The 11,995-nt window shown below is 42.0% G+C and overlaps 2 long non-coding RNA genes across 2 annotated transcripts; one reads left to right on the top strand and one right to left on the bottom strand.

Annotated features, from left to right (window-relative positions):
* Positions 1-847: 847 nt before the first annotated feature.
* On the bottom strand, positions 848-1,601 carry LOC138371925 (uncharacterized). Its single transcript, XR_011230566.1, has 3 exons — positions 1,526-1,601; positions 1,283-1,419; positions 848-1,174 (listed from the first exon to the last, which is right to left on the bottom strand). It is a non-coding gene; the product is annotated as an uncharacterized lncRNA (long non-coding RNA).
* A 9,364-nt stretch (positions 1,602-10,965) lies between these two features.
* On the top strand, positions 10,966-11,688 carry LOC138371926 (uncharacterized). The gene is made up of 3 exons (XR_011230567.1): positions 10,966-11,115; positions 11,248-11,403; positions 11,586-11,688. It is a non-coding gene; the product is annotated as an uncharacterized lncRNA (long non-coding RNA).
* The last annotated feature ends 307 nt before the right edge of the window (positions 11,689-11,995 follow it).

Here is an 11,995-nt window from a genome sequence, read left to right on the forward strand (position 1 = left end):
CGTGAGGGACAGCTAGCCACCCCTCCTGCCACCACCCGTGTCCACCCCTGCCGCCATCACCCCTGTCATCCCTCCCACGCCGGCCGCCCGGGGGATGGAGGGAACTCCACCAACTAACCAGGAACCCCTCAGCCAAGAACAGGGTCCTGGGAACAGTGCACCCAGACGTGCAACCAGAGGACCCAGACTCAGAGGAACGTGCCGGTGTGTGACGAATCTCACAGCCTTAGAAACGATGGAACCCTAGGTCAACACAACAACTGTGAGGGTTCATTGACGGTACCTGTAGAGAGAGAAGGCCCACAGGTCCCCCCGGCACCCCCACACATCCCAGCAAACTTCATGTCATCAGATGACCTCCTGGGGGCCATCAAAGCATCCACCACCAGAACTCTTCCCCACATTCCTAAAGCAGCGCGCCCATTTGCAGCAGGGAATATACAGACCTTTTAAGGAGAGTAAATGAACGGTCTGAAAATCTTAATGCTGCAGCCACCATCAAGCATGGCATAATTTGCTCCTGTTTGGCAATAGTAGTATAATCTGAGCCAGATAGGCGCACTTAACAAACAATGGGGGGTACTTATCATACAATGGAATCAGAGGCGGGGAGCCAGATAGGCCCACTTATCGGACAAAAGGAATCAGAAGCGGGGTGACAGATAGACCCACCTCAAATTGTAGTCTACGGTGTGCCCCCACCACATTTCACTTACACTGTGTCATCTCCGTTTAAACACTACACTCATTATAAATATATAGGACTAATTAAGGATATAATATATTCGAACAAGTCTGAATGGCCCCTCCCTTATATGGGAGTATTTAAGGAGTATTAAATTATAAATCCTCCCCCTCCCCCAAAGGTTAAAAAAAACATCAAATAATTTATTAAATGCTTTATTAGGTAAAAACTACAAAATGTATAAGTAATTATGTTAGTTAATAATTGTAGTTTACAGAGTGCTCTTGCCATATTTCACTTACTACAGCTCTACCCCTCCCCTCCCTATCCCACACCCCCATCCTCGTCTGAGTAGAATTGTGACGATTCCTCATCAGTGAAGAGTGGGGGAAGGTCTTGAGCCCCATCCCCCCCCTCTCTTGGGGGGGTGGGGTGAGTTGGGTGGACACCTTTTGGCTGAGTTTCCTCCTCTCTCTCATCGGAAGTGTTCTGGAAAGAGATGGGGGAAATAATTTATAGTGATTAAAGGTTTTTTATATAATTATATATTTTATTAGAAAAATATTATATTTTTCTCTAAGAACAACTAGTACATACCTCTCCCCCTGCAGGAGCGGCCTTGTGTCCTCTACAGCAGGCGTCGTCAATTAGACTACGTAACAGCATCTTGTTTGGGGCAGACCCCCCACGTAGAATTACTACTCTACAAATGTGGACGGGTCCCAAGAACTGCACTGGAGAAAAACATAAGAGGTGAAATAGAGGATATACAAACTTTTTTTATTGAGGGAAATAAAACATAAAATAAATCTATTAGCAGAAAGATAGGGTAATACTAACCAGGTCCTTCAAGGACTTCAATCTTCCCCGCAGGTGTTTTTTGAGAGACACCTCCCATTTCGTAGGAGGAAGACAGTCTTCTGAGGGGGTGGGTGGGGGAGAGGGGTTTTTATAGGAGGCTACACCCCTTGTTAGGTAGGTTGCCTAGCTAACAAAAATATTCTCTACACCACCTATAAGAACCAACCCCTATACCTCTACAAAATGTCCTAACACAATGATGTTTCATAGGAAAATATCGTCTTGCATAAGCAAGGGCTCGTTTATCATTTAATTTTAAAGTAATGCTTGAAAATACATTATGTAAGTAGTGTACTGTTGAAGGCAACCCCAGGTGGCTCACCCTATGAACGAACATGACGCAATACAGTCCACAGGCGAGAGTAAAATCACTCTGGAGTCTGTAGCGCATTCCAAACACCTTTCTTATTTTGTTAGTTTTAATAAATCCTTGAAAATGACGTCCGTAAGTAACTGGCGATATTGCATAACTATCAAAAAAAAACATCCGATGATTAACTTTATCAACATAAATTCCTACCCAATGTCCCATAGTGATTCTGCTATTTGAAGGTAAAATATTAGTTATGAAAACAATAGGTTTTCTTGAAGATATATTTAAATGTTCTATCTCATCAGCATTATAACAACCTAGGTAGAGTGTTCGATCCCCTAGATTATTTTTTAAATTAATATTTATATCATAACAATTCATTATGTTTTTTTACGCTCGCACGTCACACAGAACAGTTCTCTGCCCATCGATGGATAGTACCCCGGTCGTTTCCCCAAACAGTAAAACCAGCCTGTTATATGTAACACCGCCACCAAATTCAAGCTCCATACGCAAGTTGCCAGATTTCTCCACAGGGAGGGAATCTTTTGTTTGAATGGTGGTTAAGTCAAAGGCGAATATTGATCTTCCCTTATTAAAAGAGTCATAGGCCAGTAGTGAATCACGCTCTAAGCCTAATGTCTTCAAAGTTTCATAATAAAGGCGGGAATAATGGTTATCGAAATCGCCACCAATTCGGTAAATTGCATTATTGTTCAAATACATAGCAATACTTTTCAGCTTTGCATTTTCAAAATATAATCCATTACCTTGGTGAAGACCGGCGAAATAATTCATTGGAACGATTATCATGTATATCTTGTGTGGAATTACTTGCGCCCATGGTTGATCAATTAAGAGACTAGTTTGATTCCCTGCTAGAACATATGTTTTAGAAATGGTTCTATTGAAAGTATAGGTTATGGGGTCGGGGGATGCTAACAGTGAGCTGTTTAAGGCCAGGTAAGCACTTGGGTAGGGGAACACCCGCGTCACCCATAACTTAGCATAATCCATATGCAGGCGATACTTAGAGCCATCGTCCACGCTTGTATTTAGGACCCAGGCATGGGGGGAGAGCTCCAATCTTAGTCGCATATCTATATTATCTAATATGTATTGGTCTAGGGATGATATATCCAATAGGAGGGGGAAACACATCGACAAACCTTTACTTTTTAAATCACCCATAAATTTTTTATCCTTGGCGGTTGCTCCAGTAAAATAAGTATTTGTAAACTCATTAGTGATTATACCATCGTCATCTCTCCAGTCCCTACGAAAGCCTCCAATTCTCCCCAAGGAAGACATTTTTGATGGAGGCATGGAGGTAATTAATTTAATAAACGACCAATAATTAAAATTAGTATTTGTTTCAACTACCTGCTCTCCTAAAAACACCTGAACACCTTTAAACATGGTATTTGACAACCCATTCACAAATTCCACATGGTCATCCTCTTCCAATTTTGTGGTATCGTCATCTTTCGTTAAAGATACCTTAAAATCTATAACAATATTAGCTAGATCTAAGAAGGCGCCCTGGGTTCCAGGGATGCGGAATTCTAAGTAATTATCCCGCAAACGTTGATTAATGGGGAGGTTGACAGGTAGAACGTCTATTTGCTGCGTAGAGGCAATTGAACTCTCCACATTACGTATTCTGTTACTTCTAGGAAATTGGTCAATAATACTGGAACTATAATATTCTAGTGGTATTTTCACCCCAGCTCCGCTAGGCTCCCCCATGATCCCTCCGAAAGTTGAAGTATGACTGCTTACGTTAGCGAAAACACATCATTTTTATACCCAAGACCTCGTTTACATTTTTTATTTTTATTTTTTCGCCTAGAGAGTCTTTTAATTTTACCTCCCATTACCAATTTCTTTCCCACACTCTTAAGAGCATCAATACCGTGAGTTCTCAGAGCACTTTTTACATCCCGTTTACCACTGCTTAAATCACCAAGGACATTTTTCCCAAAATCGATGGCGCTAGGTGTTACAGCTTTCATGAAAAATGGTATGGCCCGTCGAGCAATACCAGCCAAGGTCCCAAAGAAACCTCCACCAGATCTGAGATAAGGCGCTTGGAATGTGCGTATGTCATTCATCGCCCCCCCTCTCATCCCATGTCTCCTAGGGGGAGGTGCGAATATCTCCCCGAACTCCCCCTGGGAGGGTGGGTGGAACGGTATTCGCATTCTGAGGTCTCTTCCTATAATAACCTAAGTCGAGGCTAAACACTTCTTTATATATATGTTGCTATACCTTAGGGCGGATATGTAAGACCGCCGTAACCGACCTCCCATCTTCAAAACTAACCATTCGACCAAACTGATCTGTTATTTTAATACTTACTTTCTCCAACGTGTTAGTGTTTAATGTTTTGTACACTAGAGGGTGAGCCCCTCTAGAATATGAGTCATGATAATTGATTGCATCTAAGATATTTACAATCTGCCCTCCGTATCGTTCAGGCTCGATGACGTCACTATAAATGAGTAAATAGTCACAACCCCCGTCAATGTCTGGGGGCGATAAGGCCACAGTCTTGGAGGCTGACGTAATGTCATCTGTTTTTGCTCGATAAATGGTGTATTTGCGACTGCTGTCAAAACCAAGTACATTAGCTATTCTGTGTTTAAATTGAAAGCTGAGAGAATTTAATGAGCCAGTACTTCCACTGTTAAGAGTTGAAGCTAGTAATACCCTCTCTACAGATTGGTCATAGGTGAGGATTGGTTCTTTATCTGAGAAGTATATTTTGAAATCATCCCTAAAGCTAAGCTGCATGTCGGTTGTTATTTGTCGACTAACCACGTCTGTAATGAATTTGATGTTTCTTGATAATATGTTGGTTTTTGGGTGGAAGGTGTATATGAGGTGTTCTGGACTCTTAGAAAGAGTTCCACGTTTAAAAGTGGCATAGATATCTATACCAGAGTCCTCCTCATCTTTGATGATGGCATTAATTCGCCTGGGGAGGAGTATGTTGACTAAAGCCACTTCATGTTTAATGGAAGGGTTTAAATGTAGTGTTGGGATGGTGTTTGTAAATGCTGAACTCGTGTTGTTGTAAATATCTCCTTGATCGAGACTGGTAAGATATATGTAATGTTCTTCCCCCATTGTCCCGTTATGTACTGAAAGGCCAATATACAGGGGATGGGTTTTTGTAAGAAGGGAGAAAATAAACAACATAACTTATATTTTATTTTATTAAACTACTTAAAGAACTACAACAGGTGAAGATTCCCACACATTTTTTAAGAATAGTGATTAACCACTCCCCCCTCGCTACTACTACTGCTGGCTGCTGCTACCTCCACTGCTGCTTCCGCCGGGGCTACTGTAGCTGCCACTACCTCACTTCTTTACTGGAGTGGTGGTTACAGCTTTCGTTGTTTTTTCGGGGGGGAGGATAACAGGAATATTTCCTGCGACTCTCCATCGAGGATGGAGTCGATACGGCGATTCGCCCCCGTTTCAAAGTCGAGGAGTGGCTCAATCCTCCGTTTAACTGAGGTTGACGTTGTAGGGGGTGGTGGAGAGGTGGCGGTGGAGGTGGAGCCGTATTCCTGAGAGTGTTTCTTCTTCCTGGGTGTGGCTGGTGGTGCTGGAGGAGTAGAACGAGAAGAGGTTCTTGGTGTGGTACCACCCTCTCCCACCACGGCGTCGAGCGTTATAGTAAGATTATCAGCACTTGGGTCGTCGAACGGGAGGGGTGCCACTGATGGGGTAACAGCGGCAGGTCGTTTGAGGATGACTAACTCTTTGTTGAGTTTGGCGAGTTCTTGATGAAGAGACAGCAGCATGGGTCCAATGTCCTTGTGCCAGTTGACCATACCGTCGCGGGAAGCCCCTAAGCCGTAGGGTACCACTAGTCGAGTCATGGTTGGGGTTGCCGCCATTAAATTGCCCACCTTTGTTAGGCTCATCTTGAGCCAGTATCTGCGGTTCTTGGCGGTATCCAGGGTGACGTTAGTGACGTAGTGAGTGTCGGCGGAAGTCTGCACTTGTTCCTGGGCTATTGGGTTTGACTCGAAGGGGGCTCCTGCCCCGAATGCAGAAATCAACCCCACAAAAGTGGGCCTGAAGTAAAGGACGGGCTCCTCTATGAGATCTTGTCCGTCGGAGGGGAGAGGGGCTATCTTCACAACAATGTCCCCCGGGGTAGACCGACAACGAATTATTGCCCTATTGGCATTACCCAGTCCTTCACGTTCCACACGGGCGTAGGAGAACGTCTTCCAGATGACGGAAGCCAGTCCATAGGGTCGCACAACAGCAGCTGCCAGTCGTAGATGATGACGTCCCCCACCCCAAAGGCGTGGGAGTCAGTGATATCGTCGCTGACGGTCTTGATACAAGCCAGAGACATGGTGAGAGGGCGGGTGCGGGGAGCTCGTCGTCGTCAACTGTAGTATAGTGTTCCAGGAGCGGCGGTGGGCGACCTTTAAATACACCTGTGACCCACCTGGGGGGAGAGGGGTGAAGGGGTGTGGGGTAGAGATCACCTTATGTGCCCATAGACACTCCGCCCAGACTCAAAGGCTGTAATCATATCACGATGTTGGAAGGTTAATTTTTCCATCTGCCAAATCTCTGTCTGGATCTCCTGAGATGAATACTCCTCATACCTTTTCACCGTTTCTCCAAATGACTTAAAAAACCGTTCTGGGGAGCACTCAACACAAGACGGTCATAACAATCCCATAAGGCATATATCAATCTACTTTTGTGTTCGACAAACTTGTAGTAACGTTGAGTAGCAACCAAACGCTTCAATAGGGGAGATTTTTCTCCCTCCTCTACTGCCGCAGGGGGGGTAGAAGCTCTCTCCATGGTGGATACACAACTGAATATAAAGTCGTTTAAGATGTGCTTCATATAGGTTTTTTTTCAATACGGTTCCCAATGGGGCCTCCTATGGATACCCCTACCCCCTTTTAACTGTGATCTGGCGCGAGAATTACGTATAAAGGATGGGTCTACACCAGCCACCTTCAGTAAAATCCTTACATCTGCCTTGTCACCCGTCCTAAATTGCCCCTTAGTAAAGGCTATAGTTTTAATTATATCTAAAATATTTAAATTTTGCACAGGCTTTAATAAATTCCCGCGACTATCCCATACCACCTGTTGACTGTTTTGTTCAAACATGTTCAATAATGTTTTGACGTGGGGAATTTCCCCTATTTTAAAATACACATTTATTAAGTTGTCCAGACTTGGGTTTTGGGGTGTGGTGGTGGTGGCTTTGTGGCGAGTGGGCCCAGCAACAGCTACCCGCATCTCAGGCGGTAGAATGGAATGTATCCTTTTTTTTATTTGTTTTTTAAAGGGCGACGGTCGCACCTGTCCCGCGTTTTTTGTTGAAAGAAGCCCGCGGCGGCGGGCACCTGCGCGGCGGCCGGCGCTGCGGGGGGGCGGGCAATATCTTTTAAAGGTTGTCTGACCAGTCCCCCCTGTCTGGTAGGGCTATATCGTTCAAAGGAGCTACCGTGGCAACACCGTCCACAAGTTGTTGTTGCTGGAGGGGGGTGGGGGGAGTGTCCACTCCCCCCACGCCATCATCACCACCGCTAGAGTCACAGCCAAGGTGCTTACAGCCGCCACCAACATTATTAGCCGAATTGTCCCATTTGCTTTCGTTTTTTAAAGAGAAGGACTTATTTCCACCTCTACCACTGGTGGAAGAGGGTGGAGCCACCTCATTAAGAGGCGATGGAGTACTCTCGTTTTTATTAAATAAATATTTTTCGGCAACGAGTCGTGGTACTAGGCAATATTCTTTCACCATTTTTTTCTCTTCTTACGTAATTACTTAATTAGAGAGGAAATTAACGATACAGCCAAAGGTAACAGAGCTGCCAATATAGCACCACCTCTCCTAGAGGTTAAAATGATTTTCTTTTTGTACAATGGAGTTTTCTTACGCGCCACAGAACGAATGTCTTTCTGATACCTCTGTAGTCCATTAATTATCTGAGGTTGAACTGGGATGTTTCGTTTCAGAAAATTGGCAAAAATTTCACAAATTGATTCAATTTCCTGTCGTTTTAAAGCCTTGATTAGTTTATTCCGCTTCTTGGGTGATAAATTGTTTAATAAAAATAACAGTTGATGGTGTTTCTCTACGAGAGAGTCCTGATGAACTGTCATTTTTTTTTTCAAAATTTGACGATGTCTTGAGCTTTAATCCAGCAATTGCTGGAATCTGGGTACCCTCTCCACTTGACGAAATATTCTCTGTGTCCTTTCGATGTCTTCCTAGACTGTAATATCGTTATGGGGAAATAGTCTGGAAGCGTTGTTGAAATCAATTCTTGCTCATAAAACATACCACTGATCGGCTCGTTGGTTAAATCTTTGACTTTATAGGTTGGAATTGGTTGTGTTCTATCGATATGAGACACTTGAAATATTTCTTCTGTATTTTGGGGCCAAAAGCCCTTGTGAAATGTATTCCTTCGCTTTGCTAGTCGTACATACTGCCCAACCTGCAGTTGTGGACTGATGGAAGTTATGGGGTGGTCATTGTTTAAATACATGACCTTAAACTGTCTTCGTATATCTTCAATGTTTTGCAACTTATGGATGGCATGTGGAGTATTTTTTAGTATTCTGTGGAAAGTGTGGTTGTATACATTCACAACTTTTGGAAGGATGTGAATGTATTGTAAAGAATTAGCCTGGGTCATATAATGATACAGTTTATGTTTTAAAGTTTTGATGGCCCGCTCCACTATACTAGATTTCATTTCCGAAAATACACTATATAACTTAATATTTTTCTTATTCAGATAATTTTGAACAGTCCTGTTGTAAAATTCTCTACCTCGGTCGGTGAATATTCGTCTTACCCCGTGAAACTGAGAGGTTTCCTCTAACACCTTCTTTAGGGCAGCTACCACATCCGTTGAATTTTTTGTTTTTAAAGTTTGAGTCTGCATTAGGCGAGAATAAACATCGACACAAATCAAAATATATTTTACACCACTATTGTATTTTTGTAAACTACAAAAGTCTCCCAAATCACAGGCAATTATGGTGCGGGGTTTAGGAGCTAATATTTTTCGCCGAGGAAATCTAACTAAATTTCTTCTGTGTAATGTGTAAGATCGTTCCCCACGGAGAAATTCCCTCACATCTGCAATACTGATGCTGGTGTCTTTAAGTCTGGCAGCCTTATACAATTTTTGAATTGATCCTGTGAAACCACCCGGGGTAGAAATGTCATTGTAGATGGAGGTAAGAATTGACCGTTTCTGCGTCGTTAAAGGCATTTTTTTTTTTTTTTTGTTTTGTTCACATATGATAAACAATTTCACACTGGTCTTCATTGACAACCCCCGTTCGTAGTTGTAATGTCTCAGGAACTGTCAGATCAACCAATAAATAGCCATACTCTCTCTGGGATATTGCCCGTCGGTATATTTCGACGAAATTATTAATAGTTTTCCGCCCATATAACTGTCCACTTAAAATTTCAAGTTGGGTTATGTCTCTCTGCTTCATTAATATATAATGGGTACAATTCAGAGTTATTGTCCTAGCATATTTCCCCTGGGGAAACAAATTTTGACTAATTAGAATTACAGAAATATTATCGTGTCTGCCTCGGGTGAAGATATTGGCTATAATTGGACTCTGAATGGCTTCCAGGTATAAGTCATCAATTATATACAAAACTGACTCATTTGAAAAAGGATTCTTATACTCTAAAGGGTTAATCAGCCCTTGGGAGAGAGTAACCTTTTTTTGCAAAATGGGGTTCTTTGAAATAGGATGATCAGTATTATTTGCAGTTGACACTATAATTTTTGAGAATTTCCCGTGGTATTTAACACATAAATTTACCACCAGGCTAGTTTTCCCAGAATTGCTAAATCCAGCTACAAATATTCTCGCCGGTTGATGAAAAATATTAAGTTGGTCGTCTGTGGCAGAAGTACACTCCTCCATATTTTCCTCATAAATGATCCAATTACCTGTGGGACAGCCACTTATATATATATATATATATATATATATATATATATATATATATATATATATATATATATATATATATATATATATATATATATATATATATATATATATATGAGAGTGGGTGAGTGTGAGTGAGAGTGTGAGTGTGAGTGTGAGTGAGTGTGAGTGGTGTGTGTGGTGTGTGTGTGTGTGTGTGTGAGTGTGTGTGTGTGTGTGTGTGTGTGTGTGTGTGTGTGTGTGTGTGTGTGTGTGTGTGTGTGCGAGAGTGAGAGTGTGAGCATGTATTCACCCCAAGGAGCGCCACCCTCCTCAGGACAAAGGCGCCCCTACCTGGGTTTTTGGGGCTCCCATTGAGATGACCTCCAGACGAGAGAAAAAAAAAGTTCTCTATAGCAAGTCTAATCCTTCTCTTTCACACAGGAGCTGTGAGATGTTGCATGTATTGTGTATTCACCCTCCAAGGGGTACCACCCTCCTCAGACCATAAACAGCCTACCTGGGTTTTTTTTGCTCAACTCCCATAGAGATGACCGCCAGACGAGAAAAAAAGTTCCCCATAGCAACCCTAACCCTTCTCTTTCACACGACGGCGGGAGGGGTTGTGAGGTATTGTATGTGGCAACACCGCCCCCCACTTGATCATCAAATATAAGGACACCACACGCCCCTCCTTCAGTTAGTTAGTATACATACAGTTTGTGTTGAAACCTTCCACTCCCCATCCCCGTCTAGACTAACATGTAAGTAAATTAATATCTATTTCATATTTGGATATATATATATATATATATATATATATATATATATATATATATATATATATATATATATATATATATATATATATATATATATATATATATATATATATATATATATATATATATATATATAAGAGAGAGTAGGGGTGTTTTGAGAGAGGGAGAATATATATATATATATATATATATATATATATATATATATATATATATATATATATATATATTATATATATATATATATATATATATATATATATTATATATATAAGAGAAAGAGAGGGGTGTTTTGAGTGGGAGAGAATATATAATTATTTATTTTATATATTTTTTTTCCTAGGAGTGGGGGATAATGTCACTCCCAGGTGATATTTGCAACATTTGTGGTTGGAGCTCATCACCACAATTCGTGCATACAACTTATTGCTGCCTCCGCTGTGGGGAAGCTGTGTGTGTTCAATCTAGTGGAGTTCACAGGAGAACCTGTGGTGGAGGTAAGCCCTTATTTATTTATTTATTCGTATTTATTTCAAATGAGAAATATTGAGATGGTTTCCCTATCTTCATGGGGGTGTGGGGGCTGTGTGAGTGAGAGTGTGTATATTTATGAGTTATTTCCTTGTTAGGAGGTAAACATCACCGGCCTACCGGAGAGAGTGGTTTTGTATGCCTCATATGTGGTAGCGTCACCTCGAAGCCTCACCCCACTTTCACCTGCAGCAGTTGTGGGGTCACTTTGTGTGAGCACTTGACCTCTGAACATCTACAATCATGTCCCCAAGGTGAGTGAATAAACCCTCTCTCCAGTTTTATTATCTTAAGAAGCTTTCTTGAGGCGTTATGTCATGGGGTTTAGTAGAGTGTGAGGGTGTTGCCTTTTTATTAATTATTATTATTATTATATTATTATTATATTATTATTATTATTATTATAATTATTATAATTATTATAATTATTTTTCAGGGGTGCTTCAGAGGCAGGTAAAGACATCTCAGGGGCAGGTAGGAGAGGAACTTCACCCCAAAGCCCAACGTAACAATAGCCCCTTAGGCGGTGGCGGGGGTAGACAGCCCTTTGAAAATGGGGGGGAGGAAGAGATGAGTGATGATGGTGATGGTGGTGATGATGATGGTGGTGGTGGTGACATCCCTCAGGCAGGTCCTAGTGGTCTTAGACCCCATGACAACAATCGAGATAGAGATGGAAATTCCTCAGAAGGGGAGGATGTTATAGACATCCCTCACTTAATTAATAGGGTGGGGGCCCTGGGCGATCTCTTTACTAGAATGGAATATTCCATCCCCCCAGCCTTTGCCACAGATCCTGTAGGTCTTCTAAGCAACTTTAGAGAACTATTCTCTAACGAAATAGAG

The sequence above is a fragment of the Procambarus clarkii genome, chromosome 37 (genome assembly GCF_040958095.1).
Source record: "Procambarus clarkii isolate CNS0578487 chromosome 37, FALCON_Pclarkii_2.0, whole genome shotgun sequence".
NCBI classification, from domain to species: Eukaryota; Metazoa; Arthropoda; class Malacostraca; order Decapoda; family Cambaridae; genus Procambarus; species Procambarus clarkii.